Here is a 19,522-nt window from a genome sequence, read left to right on the forward strand (position 1 = left end):
AAGTTTGTTCTCAAACAAGTTATGAAAGTTACTCAATTTTTTCATAAAAAATTATAAGTCTTTTTCCAACACATTATTAAAGTTTGTTCTCAAACAAGTTATGAAAGTTACTCAATTTTTTTTTTTTTCAATCAAAAATTATAAGTCTTTTTCCAACACATTATTAAAGTTTGTTCTCAAACAAGTTATGAAAGTTACTCAATTTTTTCATCAAAAATTATAAGTCTTTTTCCAACACATTATTAAAGTTTGTTCTCAAACAAGTTATGAAAGTTACTCAATTTTTTCATCAAAATTTATAAGTCTTTTTCCAACACATTATTAAAGTTTGTTCTCAAACAAGTTATGAAAGTTACTCAATTTTTTTTTTTCAATCAAAAATTATAAGTCTTTTTCCAACACATTATTAAAGTTTGTTCTCAAACAAGTTATGAAAGTTACTCAATTTTTTCATAAAAAATTATAAGTCTTTTTCCAACACATTATTAAAGTTTGTTCTCAAACAAGTTATGAAAGTTACTCAATTTTTTTTTTTTTCAATCAAAAATTATAAGTCTTTTTCCAACACATTATTAAAGTTTGTTCTCAAACAAGTTATGAAAGTTACTCAATTTTTTCATCAAAAATTATAAGTCTTTTTCCAACACATTATTAAAGTTTGTTCTCAAACAAGTTATGAAAGTTACTCAATTTTTTCATCAAAAATTATAAGTCTTTTTCCAACACATTATTAAAGTTTGTTCTCAAACAAGTTATGAAAGTTACTCAATTTTTTTTTTTTCAATCAAAAATTATAAAAGTTACATGTCTTGATAGTCTCTAATGTCCCTATTCTGTAACTAGTACCCGCTCTTTATTGGACTAGTCTACTTCCTTCTTCCCTTAACTGGTCACAATCGGGATTCTCCTTGGTGGTTAATTCCTGCAAGAATTTCTAGAAAACAGAAAAGAAGAGAAAAGAGGAAGAAAAAAAAGAATCAAGATTGCTCTCATTGACTCCACATCTCGGTTTCTGACATGCTTGCTGCTTTCCTCTGGTTGCTCGTCAGGAACTGGGTTTTCCTCAGGTCGGGTCATCTTGGCTGCAGGTGAGTTTGGACCGGAGTTATCTCCATCATCAGCGCAAACAGCTTCGAGATGCTTCTCGCTCTCATCCTCACTCGCTCTCTTACACAGCAATGCTATTCAGCATCACCTTCAGCATCATGCTTATCACTCCCCACTCAATTCACGAAAGTTAGTTCCTGATTCTCTGACCACCAGACCTTCTAAACGATCAACCGTTCCTTCAACCCGATAATACATGAGCAGCCCTATACTCTTCCCATAGGCCTTGCATCATTTGTCCAGTTCTATCATAGTTAAAGGTGGATTTAATTATGAACGAGGTGCTATGTTGTGTGGATATTCCGCCTAAAGTAATGCGATTAGATGCTATGGCCAACACAATGACATCGTGCAAAATGAACATAAATTCCCAAGGGCCTCGTAACCCTTGTCTATGTTGTGTGTCAATATTCCGCTTAAAATATCACCTGTAATCTTAGTAATTTTATAAGTACCTTTACAAATGTTAACAGAGTGACCGAGAACCAGGGACGCTACCTCCGTCATCAGATGACTCACGACTGGGCCCTTAGTCAAGAATCACCCAACATATTGTACGGTGGCGTGACCCCCCCCCCAATCCACCCTGAAGATTACTCGCAGGTGAGAGAACACAAAAAAGATTCCAAAATGCTGCATATTTATTTACTTATTTATTTATTAAAATTTAATCCACAATCCTGATGTCAAACTTATTAAATAGACACCTTAAAATGAGTGATTAAAATTCCCTCCCCTTTTTCTTTACTTATTCTCGGTTTGAGGCTTTCAATACTTCCAATATTAAAGTCATTACATTCTCATTAACTCATTTTCCAACTTACCCTCGGATAAATTCTACTTTTCATTCAATGAAAGAGAGATCCTTCTAGACTGAGGGAAATTTGTTTTCTTTTTTCTCAAAAATTAATTTAATCTTCCCAAAGTAATACTCTTACTTACTCTCGGATAATTCAACTAGATCAGAGTGCAACATTGGCTCTCATTCAATGAAGGGGAGATCCTTCTAGACTGAGGAAAGTTTTTTTTTTCCTCTTCTCAAAAAACTAATTTAATTTTCTGAAAATATTCTTCAGTCAACACTTCTAATTTCATGAGGGTTCAATACGAGCACTAGAATAATTCCTCCTTAAAAATTCAGGCAAATTTTACAGTTAGTCAAATAAGTTTGTCTTCAAATTTTACAGTTAGTCAAATAAGTTTGTCTTCAAATTTTATTAAAAATTCGTGTCGCAGCCAGGGCACCACAACCGAGCATTTTCTCAACGAAAATCCCCAAAAACTTACGTAACGTTTTAAGCATTCCAATAGAATAAGTTCTCCCTTTAAGAAATTATCAAAAATCCAGAATTACACTTACCGCATAATGTTCGCAATTATCTCAAAAATCATCAAAATTCACGTAATCTAATAATTGTTCTTTCTTTTTTTAAACTCATTTAAATCATTCTACAAGTAATTTCGTTTTTTAAACTCGGTAAAAATTAAAAAAAAAAACATTCAAGTTGATTCGTGCTTATAAGCTCTCTCGCAACCTGCCATGGGGGTTCAATCATACGAGCACCAGAACCTCCCAACAAGCACTGCCGCCAGGCATAAAATATTTTAAAACACCAGTATCCCTTGCCCCCCCCCTAGTTTTCAAAAAGAAGAAAGAGAACAGTGAGAGAGAGAAAAACAGGTAGCGTTGCTCCACCCCACCAACTTCACAGACACCATCACACAAGACTGGCGAACAATGACGAACCATCCGCACTCGCCATCCCCCCCGTACGTGGTTTCCTTGCTTAAAAAAAAAAGGAATAATTGATGCTGCTAAGGGCTGATGAATTTCAACCTTCAAAATTATGCGTTAAAAAACAAATAAATAAGATCCTATCATGTTTAATTTTGTAAGAGGCGTTCAAACCCAATTTCATATCTAATCTTTGCATTTAATTAAATCATCTGATTTCTATCCTTTTCTTTTTCTTTTTTTTTTAACTCTCCTTAGTCCACAATGTAACGCCTCCTTCGAGGAGGTGGTTAAGGACTCTTATTTCTCTGGATTCTCGGCACGTATCGCCTAGACTCCTCGGAGGTTGTTACATAAATCTGGTATGCTGAAAGCGAATATCGAAGCGGCAGGCAGGAAAAAAAACAAGCAATTGTAGTCTATCTAGAAAGCTTAATTTTCACAAAATTATGTAAAAAATGTTTTTACAATTGTCATTCATATTTTGTAAGCTCTTTTCAAAGTCTCAACTCTCTTCACAAACAGCGACAGACGGATGGATGAGGTGGGGAGGGGTCACGTCTCTTCTCGGACTCAACAAGCAATCTGCTTTGAAACTCTCTACTCACTCTGATCTGAAACTCTGGCTAATTTTCGTCGTATATATAGTAAGGTGTGTGGATGGGGTAGTAATTCTCCCCAGCCAATAAGATTTTGCCACAAAATCTCCACGAAATCGAAAGCTCCAGGTCCCTGGGTGGGCACCATTCCCACACCTGAAATTCTCTCACCATTTTCAAGGACAGATGTCAATTCTGACATCCGACCCTGGGTTCATTTAAGGCCAGACAAGGTTCTAAATGAAATTTCCTGTCGTCAACTTTTAGCCGTACAAATATATTTCTCTGGGTTTCAACAATATCTATTTTGACATGAAATAAAATATATATATTTATCTTCTCTATCTTACATCCTTAGGTTATCTGGCGTCACCCGGGAATACAAAGCTACCTCAATGTAGTTCTAACGCTCCTCAATGGGGGATTACGTTACAACACTGAAGATTAGTTCAAACATTCAGGAACAGAATTTCACCCCAATTATATTATGTAATTCGATTTATCAGTCAGTCTTTCTAATCTCGTCCAATTTCTTACCGTTGCCCTCCTTAGTCTGGCTTTTAGGAGCAATTTGCCAGGAGGCAGCATCTGGCCAGTTCGCTGTGTTGGGGGCTCACTGCTTCCTCTGGTTCAAGCCGTAGGGTGAACTGGTGACTCCAGGGGATCACTCGCCATTTCTGGCTTCAGCTGCTCTCTTAGGGAATCTCATCTTCCTCCTCCCAAGAGCCATCAGAATTCCTCTGGGTTTTTCTGACCCCTCCCCAGAGTCATCCTCAGCGTCGAGGCTTTGCGTGGGTCTCTTATCAGGGATCCACTCTGATTGGTCCTGGTTTCCAGTCACTTCGGTGTCTTGAGAGGCTGGGGTCGTCTCCCCCTTTCCCTGATTCCTAAGCATTTTCATAACATCCATGTCCAACTCTGCACCCTCTTTATCTTTCCAGCGATATGGTCTCAGATTATGAAAGAAAGGGGGCCTGTTTACTCCACTATCTGGTAGTAAGGAGTACAGCGTTTGTCCAGCTTCCACTCTCAGACTTACACCTTATAGTAAACGGGGTCCCTCACCTTGAACTCCACCTCACTCCTATCTTTGTTCACCCTAGCATTTCGCTTCTTTTGTGCTCGTTTGATATGCCTCCTGGCCTATCTTGTGTTGTTGTTCCAACAATAACAGGTACTTTCTACGTGGCTTCAGAAGATTGTTGATTGGGAGGATCACATCCCTCCCAAACACCAACTCAAATGGCGAAAACTCTGAGGTTTCATTCATTGTGAACCTCACTGCTGCTAAGGCATGCATGAAAAACCAGTCCCACTCCACCGGATTATCAGTAACAAGCTTACTCAAGATATCTACCAGTGTCTTATGAAATCGTTCGATCTTAGAGTTACTCTGGGGATGATAAGGGGAGGTCAACACATGCTGCACCTCCAGATCTTCCAGGACTTCCTTCATGACCTTATTGACATTCTTTGCACCATTGTCGGTGACTAATTGCTCTGGGCCCCCATATCTAGAGTAGATCTCACCCATGACTATGCCGGCCACCGACTGGGCAGTCTTGTCCGGCACCATATAGACCTCCAGCCAGTTAGTGAGTCAATCCACCAGGCTCACTATTTATTGGTTACTGCATTCTGTTAGTGTGTAGGCTCCAGAGATGTCGAGGCTAAGTTTCTGGAAAGGATACTGCGGAACGTCTGTTTCCACCAGCGGAGCAAGCAGTTAGTATCTACTGTGAGTCTGACATCTTACACATCAGTTTACCCACTCTATTACCTCCTTGGCCAGTCCCGACCAACAGTAGTTCCTAAATATCAACTCATGGGTCTTTTCGATTCCCAAATGTCCTACTCTCTCATAGGCTTGCTCCGGGATCTCTCTCCGTAGTTGGGCTGGCACCACCATTTTTAGTCCTATTTCTCCATCCCGACCAGCGATATAGTACAACCAGTCTTGGTGGAGAGTGAATTTTTGAGTCCGACCCTTCTCTACTCTGGCCCTTAATCCAGCTAATTCTTTATCTCTCTGTCCTCTCTTGATAGCTTCGACCCAATGTGGGTCTGCCATAGCTTCTGCTTCGGTTGCATCTCACTCCATTCTAGTCTTTCCTTCAAGGTATGGGAATTGATCACTCCTATCTGGAAAGCCCTATCATCCACACCCGGCTATAACTGGATAGCTTTGGATTCCAACTGCTCTGGAATCCGGGACAAAAGGTCTGCATAGATATTCTCCTTGCCTTCCAAGTACTCGATCCGACACTGATAGCCAGATAACTTGAGTGTCCACTGCTGGATCTTCTTATTTGTACAGTCTGCCTCAAACAGGCATTTCAGAGGTTTGTGGTCACTTTTCACCACAAACTACGCCCCGCTTAAATAGTAGTTCAGCTTTTGTACGGCATACACAATCGCAAAAGCCTCCTTCTCAATCACCGGCCATCTCTGCTGGGTTTCGGATAGCTTATGCGACAGGAAGTATATTGGGATTTCTTCTGGTATGCCTTTCTTCTCAGGATATGGTTGGGTCAACACTGCCCCTATGCACGTGTTACTCGCATCTGTATATAAGAGCATAGGCTTACTCAGATCCAGATACACCAGTTACGGTATAGCAGTTAACTGATCTCTCAGGGCTTCAAAGGCCCTCTGACATTCTGGGGTCCATTTGTAATAGGCATGCTTCTTCGTTAATGCTATTATGAGAGTGGCCAACCAACTAAATGCAGGTACGAACCTTCGATAATAGCCGATCATCCCTATGAACCCTCGCACTTGTTGCATTGTCTTTGGTTCAGGCAGAGACCTGATAACCTCTACCTTGTCTATATCAGGTCTTATTCCCGCCTCGTTAATCCCAAGTACTTGGTTTCTTCCTTGAGAAACTGACACTTGGGTAGTTTTATTCTCAATTGATGTTGACGTAACCTCTCAAATACTTCTGTCAAATGTCCAAAGTGTTTCTCAGATGCAAGACTAGTTGTGAGAAGACCCCTGGTGCATTACAGAGACCCTGAAGGTAAACAATCCCACATGATATGTAAACGCCATCTTCTTCTGATCCTCCCCATCTACGGCTACTTACCAGTAACCTGATCTCAAATCCAGGGTGGTAAAGCACCTTGCTCTACCAAACAAAGCTACTATGTCATTTATCAGGGGTAATGGCACCGCTAAGGGTTTTGTAATAGCATCCAGCTTCTGGAAATCCACACAGAATCTATGGCCCCCATCATTCTTTTCCACGATCACCACAGGAAAACTCCACAGGGAGGTGGAGCGTTCAATGATTCCAGCCTCCAACATGTCAGATACCACTTCCTAAACAATTTTTCTTTTATGGATCAGGGTGCGATAGGGTTTTATTCTTACCGGTGGGTGGTCTCCCATATTAATTCTGATCGTTATCGTATTGGTACACCCTAACTCCCAAGAAGCGATAATATCTTGATTAACAATTTTATCACCTTCCATTGGTACTCAGGCGGTGCTATCACTTCCTCCGTTTTTACTTCTGTCGATTCCCCCATTTTCTTCGGCGCCCCTCCACTCCGGGTTTCTATTCTTTGGACTTTCTCTATAGGGCAGGCTCGACCCACCTGGGTTCCACTTTTGATTCGCACCGTTTTTTTTAGAATTGTTCACTATTAGCACTGGGAAGCTCCCAAGTCCACTCACTATGGCATCACTGACCATCACTTCTAAGTCCCCTCTTCTTCTTCTGATAGGAAGGTGACCTAGTAACCATCAGGGCTTCTACCCTTCATCCCTGAATCCTTCCCGCCGTGAACACTACTGTTCGAGGAGGAATTTCTGCATCCTCTAGGGTCATCACAGGGAGATCCTCCAGTTGTCTTCGACCACTTAGGAGAATGCTTTTTCCCCTTAGCCATAGTGTTGGCAGGATGAAGCTGACCATAGCTCCCATTTCTTCCAGCCAGTCATACCCTAATATCAACTCTTCACATAAATCTACGTAAGCCTGTAGTTGTCCAGACATTCTCTCCACCTCATAAGGGAGCCTGACCAGTCCTTCCAGGGGTAGTCGGGCTTGATCTGCCTCGGTCAACTCGACTGGGTGCAATCTTCTGATACGTAGTGGACTTAATCAGGGACACCGACGCTCCGGTGTCTACTAGGGCTGCCACTTTTACGACCCCCACCCCCACCACCATCTGGCATCTAAGATTCTGACTCTCCCTTAAAACACAATAGACTTCCACCCCTACACCCCCTCCTTGGGAAAACTTTGGCAACGGGCACTCTTCCCACTTCTGAATTGGGGAGTCCCCTTCTTTTCCGGGAGCACTCTCTTAGCAGATGGCCTGGTTCCCGGCATCTCCAACATTTTCTTCTTGAGCAGCCTCTGGCCATATGAACGAACTGGCTACAGGTCCAGCAACTCACATGCCCCTTCACTCCTTCGGTCGCCTGGCTCCCTGGGCTGTGAGTGTCATTCGGTTTAGCTCCGTCGGCCTCCTTCCTTGGGCCCCCCTGAGCAGCCTGGAAACGGTGTCAACTCAAATCATTCGACCCCTCGATCTCTTCTCTGATGGGTCAGAGGTTACTTTATCCTTCTTCTTCCTAACTTGCAATCTGGCGTGTCTATACATCGACTAACTGCCTGGCTAAAGTTACCACACTTCTCACAGATCGGACTGCTCTCTGTTCCATGTCCCTCCCATCTACAGGCTAAACGATCCCTTCCCCTCCGACCTGGAGGGGTCATAGGGCCCCCTTATTGCTTCCCTCTAATCTGATATCCTTCTGGACCCTTTCTTCTCCAAGCGGAGTTTTCTTGGCCTGCCTTGGTCGGCATTCTCAGATAAGTTTGTGGCTCCCCGTAACATCTTCCTGTAGTCGGAGACGGCGGATTCTCATCCATACCCGTTCACTATTCTGGGCTAATTCAACTGCCTTCCGTAATTTGACTGGGCTACCCTTAATTACATTGGCTCGGACGTCTCTATCCCTTAAAGCCTCTCTGAGTATAGCTGCCAACAGGGCTTGGACGGCCCTACCTTCTCTCATAGTATCGTCGGAGAAGGCTCGGCTCTCCTAGCTAATCCAACGCGGTTATCTCCTCTCCGGGTCTCTGCCAGATTTGGACCATCTCTCTCATACCATCGTCCAATGAACCTCGACGCTGGTCCCGGAGCAGCTTCGTATGTCAATAAAACCACCTCTGTGTCCTGCAGGCCATACACCATTTGTTTTTTCAATATCGCCCGTAACCAGTCATCCAATTTGTTAGGATCCCCTCTGAATTCGGATACTTTCAGATTACCCAGGAGGGTCTGAGAAGCTTCTGTCACTCTCAGTGGCTTTAGTTCACCTTCGCCCATCCCTGCGATCTTCCACTGGATACTGTTCAGCCGATCGACTGGACTATCCGATTACCTGTGCTTCAACACCCAATCCACTAACGCTTCCTCCTTCAGCTCACCATTGCCATCCGTCACCCCAATATCGCTCCCTTCCACCGGTAATTTTACATCTTTGCTACATTTCTTTTCTTATCTTATTCTCTCTATCCAAAATTAACGAAACAAGAATCAAAATTAACAATAACAATAATACCGAGGGAAACAAAAAAACCACATCGATTTACTTACTTTCTTTCTCTCTCTTTCTCCTATGTTTTAATTTAAAATCAGCACCACTACAGCACAGAGAGGGACTTTCACTTTTCAATTCACACTGACGTTCAATTCACTTGTTCTTTCTCTCTCTTTTTTTTTTTTTAAATCACTCACTCACTCGTTCTACGCACTTTAGAAGCATTCCTTAAAGCATCGGCTTTGACGACAAAAGGAACTCAAAAAGAAAACTTTTCACTCACCTTGCATGACCGTTTTCAGTACTCTCTCTTTTCAGCGTCTCTTGGTTTAACAAAAGTTTGTGATCTTTGCTCTTGGAGATAATCAAGTAAAAATTCTATTTCTTTTACGTTGTGTCCGTATTTTTTTTTTCAGTCTCTTTTTCGTTGTGTCCGTGGGCTTTTTTTTTCAGTCTCTTTTTCGTTGTGTCCGTGGGCTTTTTTTTCTGTCCTCTTTTTCTAAGTTTTTTTTTTTTAGCCTTTCCCGATCACCCTGGGTTTTTTCCTGATCAACGACCACCAAATGTGAAGCTATCCTGGTTGAACGGCTCCACATGTGAAGCTATCCCCATCGCATGTCACCAAATGTGACACATGCTCGTCCTTCACTGGGGATCCTTCGCAAGGTATCTCACTGTAGCAGGACCCATCAATCGATTTAGTTGGTATTAATTTTATGATCAGGTTGATATGTCGTTGCTTTGTCAATCTGTCGTGCTGGAAGTGAATTAATCTCATGCACACAAAAGAAAGACAAACTCAATTATCTATTCTACTGGTTAATTCAAGATAAGATATACAATATATATATACTTATACACAATTGCTTGAAGTTCAATGTTGATTTTAACAGACTCCACTGAGCCAAAAAAATAACAATAGATTAATTTCTCTCTCTCGGTATGGCAGGAAGAGAAGAGGGAATGACGACCATTTGATTGTATTCAATTCTCTCAAAGTCTCAACTCGATTCTGCCAATTTCGGCGCAGGGACCTGTTTATATAGTGAGGTGACAGGGTGAGCCAGGGCCGCTTCTTGGACCAATCGCATCCTCCTCAGTTGCACCTGTGGATTGCAGTCGCTGTTATCACGATCGAAAGGTTAACTCCATGACCTCGTTAATGCGGTAATTGCACTCAAAAGCCAAATAACCCTGAGTCATCACTCGGCATCAGAAACGAAATTATGTTTTCGTTACGACTCTCAAAGTGACATTAAATTGTCGTTTTCATAAAATAATGGAATTTATAAATGAAACCTTTCTCTCAGCAAGGTTGGTTGCTGTCGCCCGGGCACACACTTAACGAATAAAACAATCATATCTGCTCGGCATTCTCAAATGTTTTGGGAGTTTCAGCCTCTCTCCAGTGGGGAGCGCAATCTGAAAATTTCTTGCAGCATGGCAACTATCAATACACCTGCATCAGCAGCTTCACTGAGTGCAAAAGTCTTGAACGCCAATGGGCTCTTTGTTACTCAATCAAGTTTTTTTTGATGACCAGCATATAGGAGCCAGTCTAAATCCACCCTGTGAGGAACCATCCTCCAAGCTGGCATAGATAGCATCTGAATAGCAAACCACACTCAAATCTGAAGGATTTCCCAGCTTTGATTTAAGCTTTAATAGTGATTTATTGGCTTCAAAAAGTAACTTCACTTTTGGAGATTTTTCAGTATTACTAATCCTACATCAAATCATACATCAGCTCAAGTCTGGGTAGATTCCCACATTATTTGACCTGTTGGTCTTTTTAAATCTGTCTTCTCCTCTTCACTCAGTTCGTGATTTTTCCTTAAGGATCTTCCTTTCTTTATATCTATTAGAAAAAAGATGCTACATAATTGTTTTGGTTTATAATGATCCTATCTTCCATTTGTCTAACACACAATCCCAGAAATTTGAAGGTTCCATTTTCATGCATTCCAACCTTGAATATTTGCTTTAATTCTGAAATTACAATTTTTTAAAAAATCTTATTCCAATTGATACACACTGGACATTCATTTTTTGCAGCTTGTTCTATATTTTGTCAATGGCCATAATTTCCAGTTGATTTTGGTTATGTACTCATAATCTTTCCTTTTTTCCACTCATTACTTCCAATAATTTTATATTCCACTATTTTCCCTTTACTCAGTCTTGTAGTATTGTCCTTCAGTTCCTCCCTGATATTATTGGAATTTTCATGTTGATCTTCCTCTTCCAAGACTTCATTCATTTCATTTAAGGAGATTGCATTTTCTTTATTCATTGGCCTTTTAAGGTCTTTGTTCACCTTCACCAAGTGACATGAATGCATCCTGTAGAATGCTCCTCCATGTCGGATCACACTGACCCTCTTTACTCAAAACTTTGGCAGGGCCACACCATCCTTTATAATTTTGTCTTCTATAATAAACACGGTTCCCAGTCACAAACCATTCATCTGCATGATGTCTTATATTAAATCACAGTGCTCTTCAAATTTTTTCACTTGATTCAATGTCCATAAACTTTTTTCTTGCAGAATGTAAATCATTTAAATTGATTCTAACCATATCACTGGTTGTTGCAGCATCTAATGCAGTTAGCTAAAACTGACGGCGTATTTATATTGGAACCAAAAACAAGCTCATTTGGGCTATGTCCAGAATAATTCTGAAGAGCATTTTTGGCCCAAACCAAAGCTATTTCTGGTTCACATTTATCATCTTCCAATGTTTTTTTTTCCATTGTTTCAGTCAATATTAAATTATGATGTTTCACAGATTGACTTCCAGTGGCTGTAGTGCAAGTTTCGATTTTCATTTTTTTTTTTTGTTCATCTCTCTGTAACTATAATTATTGAATTCTCCTCCATTATCACTCAAGAAGCGTTTAGGAACTCCAAAATATACTATCCACATTAAAAATATATTGCAAATAATTTCTTCACTCTTTTTGGTTTTAATCAGCTTGCAGCAGAGTACCTAATGGATGTGTCAATTAAGTGTAAAATCTAGCATTGGTTATGTCTGAATTCTTTTAAGTCCATACATACAGTGTCATTAAACCAGTTTCCAAGAGCCAATCCCACCACTGGACGAAGAAGGGGAGGGGGGGGGTTCTAAGCCTTACACAAACTGAACACGAATTACAGATATCCTTAATAAGAGCCAAAAACTCCTTATCCTTAAAGGCCTCTCACCAATGATACCAATTTTTCTTTTGATGCATGAGCAAACTGTTTATGTAATTCCTCAGCCTTCTTGAACATTTTTTTAAAGGTTCACAGTGTAACACAAAGTTTGGTGACGTTTCAGCCTGCAAAAACATATTTGTAAATGGAAGACTATAATAACACGCCCACTGGCAACGACGAGAAAAAAAGTCTAAATTGTATCTCCGTGTAGTCCAATAAAATATTTCCAAGTGGTTGCATCAGGGCAAAATGGTTTCACTGAGGGCATGCTGGGGCCAGCAGAGACTCACACAACATTAGAATTTAAGAAGCAAAATGACTTGTCAGAGAGATGCCCTCTTTGCAACCACTTGCCCTGACAGCAACCACTTAGTGACCCTCCCTGCAACCACGTACCCTGGTTGCAACCACGTGTGTGCCTACAGTGCAACCACATGGGCCAATGACCCCAAAAAATATACAAAACATCTGGATACAAGCTTGAAATATATTGAAACACAGCTGTTGTGTTCAACAAAATTGTATATTTTGAATTTAAATCCCCAAATACAAAGTAGCCAGCTGCTGAGGCTAGACCTATCGTTCAGAATGTAACCGGGCTGAAGACAAAAAGGAACAGGATTGTATTGTATGCATCAAATTTAGGGTCTAGACATGTTCCAGTTCCAGTTTGTAGAGAGAATGCTTCCCAAAGTTATCTGTCACAAGTTATCTTCTTGTTTCCAATGTCCGTGGATTGCTTTCTCTATTTTGAAAGTGTCATCTTCCAAAAGGTTGTCAAAACCTTCATCAACAAAGTCGAAGTCTGAATTGTCATCTAAAACCATTTCAGATTCATCTGCACTAATGTCACTCTCTTCAATGACCTTCTTTCTCATGACTTTTCTTTTCTTGGTTCGATCCACATTTCGTTCTTGAGCTCTTTTTGCCTCCATCTGTTTCTTCCTGCTTTCCTTTCGTCTTTGAATTTCCACTTCTTTCTCTTTCTTTCGCTCAAATCTCAGTTTAGCAAGTTCTTCTCTTTTCTTTTGCTTTTTCCTGTCTCTTCGTCTCCATATTCAGTTTTCTTTTTTCCTTTCTTTCCCTTTCCTCTTTCCATCCTGTCTTTGGTCTTCAAGTGTTCAATGAACTTGTTTCCACTTATCAATGAAGGCAGCTGTTGTACTTTCCGCTTCACAGTGCCTTTTTTGATGGTTGGCACAGTAAGCGCGTCTTCAGTAGGCCTGTTTACTGATGGGTGGTTTGAATCTGAGGATTCCATGTGGGTCACATGAACAGAGTGGCTCACAATGACCGAATGGTATTGCTTCCACAAGGAAAAGAGGCTGTCTGGACAATCATAGCCTTCTTCAAGTATTTTGAAATACAAGTTCAATGTTGTTTCGCTAATCTGGCCACAGATCATTGAATATTTCCTCACAATTGAAGACAAATTTGATCTTTCATCAGAACATGCACTTGTGCTTGCTGTTGGGTTGGGTGCTGGAACTGACAATGAAGATGATGTTCGTGTTAGCATCGACAAGGAAGATGATGAAGATGATGCGGGAGCTGGCAATACAGGTGCTGCCACTGATGATGAAGACAATACAGGCGCTGATGAAGATGCTGCTGCTGGTGTAGGTGTTTGCATTGGTAGGGAAGATGGTGAAGACGATGCTGGCGCTGGCAATGCAGGTGCTGGCACTGATGATGATGACACAGCAGGAAATTGTGGAACTGAAGCACTGGTTTGATCCTCTGCTGTGATGTCTGGCAATATCTTCTGCCACTCAATGTTGTTTGGATCCAGTGGATATATGCCACTGTTCCTGAAAGCTTGTGGGGCCAGATCTCGCTTGATGGTAGTTTCATATGCCTCTTTGAAAACAAGTACGAATGTGCGCTTGGTGACAATTTCCAATTCATTTTGTTTTTTGACAGATTTCCGCCATTCCGCTTTCATTGTCAACATTAGCTCCTGTTTTGTTTGTCCAAAACCTCTATGTGATGAGTCTTTGATGAACTTGACGATTTCTCACTCTTCTTGGGGTGTGAGATAAATCTGGGGTGCTGTGGTGTCCATCTTTCTTCTGCCAGTTATTTTACAGGCAAATGTTGCCCATGGAATGTTGAAAGTAGACGCTGCCTCCCTCTTTGACATGCCATTGCTCACTGCTTGAAGGGCATTCTGCAAGTTTTCTTGAGTCCACTTTGGCTTCATTGTAGACCTAAATAAACAGAAGAGAGAAAAAATAAAAAGACCTTGTCAAATCTTTTTTGTACACACACACACACACACACACAAACACAGAGACAAACACACAGTCATACACACACACAAAGACACACATAGAGATAGATCTACATACACACAGAGACAAACAGACACACAGACGCACACAGGGACCCACACCCACACACTCACCATATATGCACACACACACACACACACACACACACACACTCACCATATACGCACACACACACACACACACACACACACCACTCTCTCACTCTCTCTCTCTCTCTCTCTCTCTCTCTCTCTCTCACCCTCAATAAGTCAGAAATAGCCTGTCTTGTGCAGATTTCAATTCTGCGATACAGGTAGATCTAGATCTAGATTATAATGTTTCTGAGCTCTTGGGGCAGGAACAACTTACTAGAGTCTACGAAACGACTACAAACTGGCTTTTGGCTGCACAAAGGATATGCAATATTTTCTTCTGCCCTCCCTGCAACCACATTGGTTGCAAGTGGGCAATATTGATTTCAGTCCTGCCCTAAGTGCAACCACTGCCTCTTTGTGGCTATTTACTGCCATGAATATAATTCACATGAATAAATAACACTCCTAACATTCCATTAACAGGATGAGTTGATGTACAGGCAGAAAGCAATATAAGCATGTGCAAAAATGATACTGTCAAAACTCACCGAAATTTTGCTGAGCGATGTTTTTGTGCAACTAGAACTTCAGATCAACTTGTGCCAAGCATATGCACCAATGGTGAACCGGAAGTGAAAAATGATGTTAGAGTTAAATCACGGGAGGCCACCAACGAACTTATTCCCTTCAAACTTCATTGGTGACAGAGTTACACAAAGTGGTTGCACTGAGGGCTGGTTGCAAGCTGGGCAAGTTACTCTATAATGTCTAGAAGTTGTCTTTTGCAGTTTTATATATCTGCTTAAAATCTTACAGCTGTTGTCACTTTTAAAATCTAGTATCATGCCAGCAGTTTTCATTGATTTATGACTTCATAACAAAGGTTGTTGTTTTCACAACGTTTCGGCCAATTATTCATCTGGCCTTCGTCGTGAAAACAACAAGTAGAAGATGAAGATAATAATCTAAATAATTAAATAAAAAATCATACAATTTACTCATCTCCAAAATAATTCCAAATTAATTCAATAATATAACAATCGGTAAGGACCTGAAAATTGGAAGAATAATTGGATTGATAAGATCAAAAAATCCAAACTTGATTGCCCTTTGGAGCCCGTGGTGCAGTGGATATAGATGCAGAATATCTACGATTCCAGGTGAGCGTGGAGCTAAAGGTAGTGGTTTCGATCCCACCCAAAGCCAGTCAGAGTATTAGTTGACCAAACCGTGGTGAGATGACAACAGCAGGCGTTCGGCCGGGGGCTAAAACTCCACGGCGATGTGTACTACTGGGCTTAGCAGTAAGAAAAAAGGATTGAGAGTTTCAGATTTCGATTTTTATATACTCTGTCACGTGATAGAGAGCTGGCTTGTGATTGGACAAGCAAGGGAGAAAATGGATTTCAAATCTCAAAGTCGTAAGAAGTAGCTCCTGCCTATGTTTGTAGCAGGTGTCGGCTGCTATAAGAACCACATTTGAAACAGTGCATTGTCCTACCTTGTCTGTCCGTTGGATTTGTTTTGTTTCCTCAATAGAATTTTTGTTCCATTTACTACCGTTCCAATTAAAATTTACAGTTTCTAGTTCTTCCTTGATAGCAGGAATTGTTTTGCATTCCAATAAAGAAATATCAGAAAACATTTTTTAAAAAATATTCTTCATTGTTGCGTAAGTTAAGCTTCCACATGTTGTGCTCACTAATTTTTCGTTTTTTTTTTTTTTCTGATACATTCGTTGCAGTTAAAACAATGGGTGAGACGGATTTTCACTTAAACGAAAAAATTATTAAACAGGATTTGTTTTTTTTCCCTCCAATCGGGGGTGGTTGTGAAATTTTCCTTTTATTTAATAAAATAAAACGGTAAATATCATCAGATCCGCTACTACAGAACACCGACCACTCTGTTTTAAATAGGTAATTGAGGTCGCTGACAACGCATCTGATAATCAAACTTGGGGCAAATTTACCGTTTGCATGGTATTAACCCCCGAACCCACGAATAACTTTCCACCATTTTGCAGCTTCCGTTTACGCTACGCGCGTGCGCTGCAGCATGAACGACGGCTTGCTTCACCTAGCAAACTGCCTTCTCACATGGCATACCAATCAAAAAATTACGGATTGACATTTTTGTAATGACTTACAGTTAAAGAAAAGTACAACAAATTAGGGGACTTTTTTTTCTTTTTTTTTTCTCATGTAGTTTTTAATGTGGTTTACAAAAACATAAGCACCAAACATCTTTATATTATTCATTCTTTTTTTGCAGGAGAGGGATTCAATTATAGAACTTATGTGGCTTAAGGTGCTTTTGCAGTTTAGTTAAACGTTTTTCCGTAAGTAACGCACCGACATTTACCAATTAGAACACCATTTAACATTTTCCGAAGATTTTACTGTTTACATTGGGGGCGGGAGCGGAAGGGGGCGGATGTGACGCGCCCTCAATGTAAACAGTAAAATCTTCGGAAAATGTTAAATGGTGTTTTAATTGGTAAATGTCGGTGCGTTACTTTTTGAAAATTTGAAAATTCTATCTTCCAGGTAAAAAAAAAAAAAAAAAAAAACGGTTATCCTGACGCTCCGCACTTCTTTATTTACCTTGGAAGTGACGTCATACAAATCTTATAATACGGATGGCTACAATTGTAAAAATAATTTGTTTTATTTTTCTTTCATTTTGAGCTCCTTTTTTCTCCCGTTTGTTTTTGTTTTCTACAATTAATAAACCAGTTTACAAGTAAAAAATAATTTGTTTTACTTGTATAGTTTTTTAACGGGTGCTTATGCAGTTTAATTAACCGTTTTAACGTGCCGACATTAACCAAGCAGAACTGTTTATTATTTTACACCGCGGTACTGGTCGCGGTAAGAGTTCCCTGCCGAACACCCTCCAAAAACAATGATGTCTCCCGTTTTTCGCGCAGCCGCAAAGGACATGTTTTAGTTGCCATAGTAACAACACTTTTTATCGACATGTTTATGTGTCAATTTTATCGACTTTTTTTTTTTTTTACTGTTTATGTGTCAATTTTATCGACTTTTTCTTTTCTTATATTGAATATTGAAATAGAAGACATTACTACACATTTATTAATAATATCTTCTTTTTTTTTTTTTTACTGTTTTACTGTTTGTGTCACTTTTATCGACTTTTTCTTTTATGAAACTTATCGGCGGTTCTTGAAATTTACTTACCACAAAACTTGTCGGCGGTTCTTGAAATTTACTTACCACAAAATGATGATAGAATAATAAATTTACTTACGTTTAATCAATGTTATTTTCTTTTTAAATGACGACGTTTTTACTGTTTATGAATATTAAAAGAAAAATAATTACTAAACATTTATTAATAAGAAAATGGGTGCTAGTGCACTTGTCCGCGCTATATTTTAAATCGTATTTCTAAGCTTAAAGTTTAATGTTTTTTTATTCAATTGTAAGGTTAAAGTAGAGAATAGGTACAAAACACCCTCCCCGTGTTAAGAATGGCTTTTTAAATAATAACGATCCGTGCTGAAATAACATTATTATTTAAAAAGCCATTCTTAACACGGGGAGGGTGTTTTGTACCTATTCTCTACTTTAACCTTACAATTGAATAAAAAAACATTAAACTTTAAGCTTAGAAATACGATTTAAAATATAGCGCGGATCATAAGTGCACTAGCACCCATTTTCTTATTAATAAATGTTTAGTAATTATTTTTCTTTTAATATTCATAAACAGTAAAAACGTCGTCATTTAAAAAGAAAATGCTATTTAAAAAAGAAAATAACATTGATTAAACGTAAGTAAATTTATTATTCTATCATCATTTTGTGGTAAGTAAATTTCAAGAACCGCCGACAAGTTTTGTGGTAAGTAAATTTCAAGAACCGCCGATAAGTTTCATAAAAGAAAAAGTCGATAAAAGTGACACAAACAGTAAAACAGTAAAAAAAAAAAAAAAAAGATATTATTAATAAATGTGTAGTAATGTATTCTATTTCAATATTCAATATAAGAAAAGAAAAAGTCGATAAAATTGACACATAAACATGTCGATAAAAAGTGTTGTTACTATGGCAACTAAAACATGTCCTTTGCGGCTGCGCGAAAAACGGGAGACATCATTGTTTTTGGAGGGTGTTCGGCAGGGAACTCTTACCGCGACCAGTACCTACACCGCTTCCCACCAAATGTAAACAGGTAATTTTAAAGAATTTTCCGATGGTAGAAAGGAAGCCCCCCCCCCAAAAAAAAACATTTTACGTTAGATTATTATAGAAAAGTGATCCCCCACTTTTTTAAAACTAACATTTCTTCATATCTTGGAAACTACTCGTTTGCCGTAATTTTAAATGTTATTTTCGTTTTCAGCGACCCCGAAAACCGTTAAGAGTGGTAATTTTAAAGGAATTTTCGAGGGTGGAGTAATTCTTCATATTTACCTTTTTTTTTTAATTGAATTGTTAGGTGAAAGTACAGAATAGTTACAATATACCCTCCCTTCCCCATGTTAAATAATAGGTTTCTAAATAATAGCGTTACAAAATAGCTCGGGTCGTAAAGTGCAGGACTGCAGTGCAGGGGACTGCAGTGCAGGTGCAGGACTGCAGGAGTACCTATAAAAGGTAACGCCGGGGGATCGGAAAAAGAGCTCAAAATGAAAATAAAATAAATTCTCCGCTCAAAATAAGAAATGGAAGAAAAAAAAAAGTTAAACCGGAGAAAAAAGGAGCTCAAAATGAAAGAAAAATAAAACGAATTATTTTTACAATTGTAGCCATCCATATTATAAGATTTGTGTGACGTCACTTCCAAGGTAAATAAAGAAGTGCGGAGCGTCAGGATACCCCCCCCAAAAAAAAACAAATAAATTACCCCCCCTCCTACTCCAACTTGGAGTGCTTTCCTTTTCTTGTTTTATTTCTTTTTCAGCTAATTTTAAATTTTCC

This window comes from Euprymna scolopes, chromosome 5 (assembly GCF_053919585.1).
Source record: "Euprymna scolopes isolate OS-2025 chromosome 5, ASM5391958v1, whole genome shotgun sequence".
Classification (NCBI taxonomy): Eukaryota; Metazoa; Mollusca; class Cephalopoda; order Sepiida; family Sepiolidae; genus Euprymna; species Euprymna scolopes.